Source organism: Mastigoproctus giganteus, chromosome 6 (genome assembly GCF_048544385.1).
Source record: "Mastigoproctus giganteus isolate SK-2022 chromosome 6, ASM4854438v1, whole genome shotgun sequence".
In the NCBI taxonomy this organism is placed as follows: domain Eukaryota; kingdom Metazoa; phylum Arthropoda; class Arachnida; order Uropygi; family Thelyphonidae; genus Mastigoproctus; species Mastigoproctus giganteus.
In genome coordinates this window covers 42,007,676-42,009,633 of record NC_143580.1, presented here as the reverse complement: position 1 = coordinate 42,009,633, position 1,958 = coordinate 42,007,676, and the positions used below count along the sequence as shown (strand labels likewise).

Genomic DNA, 1,958 nt, shown 5'->3' with positions numbered 1-1,958 from the left:
TTTGCAGTCAGCTCATCTTTCTTAAATTAACAAAAATATTAATATAACAAAGTTATTATATCGTTAAAAATTAACAGTAAACATGAATGTTAAACTCCAAGAATTTAACTGAATTCTACTCGTAATTTAAAATCTGTAAATTTAATTTAATTCTAGTTCATATCACAAGCTCAATTTCTTATTAAGATTTTTCTGTGAATGATGTTTATTCAAACGATCTGAGAGACATTTTGCTTTTTTTCAATGCATTTATTTTTTGTTACAAGTTATGCTTTTGTTCTTTTTCATATCGATAATTTTAATTATATCATTATGATGTTGGTGCTGCCGTAGTAGTAGGCCCTTCTTCAGAGGAGGAACTATCCGAGTCTGATCGTTTGTCTATACTATCATCTCCCATGAAGTCAACAGGAAATCCCTCGACCAGGTCATCTTCATCTGAAATTAGGGGGGGGGGAGCAAAAGTATTAAAATTTCAGAACCATCTGAATTAGAACTAGAATGTACCAATAAATATAGTACTATATAGTTTACTCTAAACATCTAAACAAACCTATTATTATTGCAATTAATAAATGGCACAGTACTATAAATCCGACTGGACAGAAATCATGAGATGCCTACCTAGTAACAAGTACGCCCCACCTTTCAGTCACACGGCGAGGCATTGAGTCCACTAGTTCACGAAAGCGTTCCACAAGTATTTCTTTCCATGCTTGTTGCACCGCTCTCCATTATTCCGTCGCATTCCTGGGTGGAGGATCCAAAGCTCGAACGGACCTTGCCACAGCATCCTAAAGATGCTCCACAGGGTTCATGTCTGGTGAACGGGGAGGCCATTCCGTGGTGGTAAAATCTGCAGAATGCTCTTCGAACCAAGTTCTAGTCACCACGGCTCTGTGGGGAGGCGCATCATCCTGCTGAAAGAATCCATTGCCCTGTGGGTGCACGATGACCATGAAGGGATGCAGATGGTCTGCAAGGATACGCACCCTCCTGTCCACTCGAAATAACTGGAAACGGCACTTATCGGACCAGGAGACCCGTCTCCAATCATCCAAAGTCCAGTGCGGATGTTCTTTCGCCCCCAATTGAGCGTAGAGTCCTGTGTCGTGGTGTTAGCAATGGGACTATGGTGGGTCGGTGGCTCCCGTAACCAATTGCGGCTAATGATCATCTCATGGTCTTGGTGGAGACGTTTGTGGCACCTCCCTCGTTGAAGTCGGCGGTCATTTGTGCCACTGTCGCTCTCTGGTTGTCTGAAATAATGCGAGACAGATGTCGACAGGTACACTGTTTGAAATGTAATATATTTATTCTAGGGCAGTAATTAATTAATTTTAGTTTGTAGGCATTCAACTTGTATATTGACATTTATCTGTATTCATTTGCATATGCATTTGATCCTAATTTTGTGTACTAACTATTTTCTTTCATTGAATATTAAATTTAATATATTTCAGAAAATACAGAGGGCACTATTTTCTACAAATTTTCAGCCATATTCAGTTATTTAAGCGTTTATTTAATTTGTCTAAAAGAACCAAACCTGAAGGGGCCAAGTTTCTACCTTGTGCACTTTTCAAAGGTAAAGTGGGATTTTCTATAACTCACCAGCCAGTGTAGTTGCAAGCACTAAACTTGCTATCAGCAGAATAGCAAACATCCGGGACTTCATGATGCTTTTGCAGACGTAAATTGACTTATGCTCGGAAATAGCCTTGTACATAGACTATTTTATAGTATGCGTATATTTACACACCTGTTTTATTCAACTTTCAGGTTTTTGTTCTTCCTTTGGTTTTTTAAAAAAAAAAAGAAGAAAAGAAAACTTGTGACGCAAGTTTTTTACTTTTATATTCAATCCATCTGTTTATCTTACATCATAACTGCTGGAGTTTACAGGGAAACATTCAAAGACTTTGTGCAAACATGTCTGTACTGACTCACGCACGTCC

General features: G+C 38.5%; 1 long non-coding RNA gene across 1 annotated transcript; it reads right to left on the bottom strand.

Moving 5' to 3' along the window:
• Nucleotides 1–310: 310 nt before the first annotated feature.
• LOC150084193 (uncharacterized) lies at nucleotides 311–1,707 on the bottom strand. Its single transcript, XR_016547106.1, has 2 exons — nucleotides 1,615–1,707; nucleotides 311–438 (listed from the first exon to the last, which is right to left on the bottom strand). It is a non-coding gene; the product is annotated as an uncharacterized LOC150084193 (long non-coding RNA).
• Nucleotides 1,708–1,958: the final 251 nt, after the last annotated feature.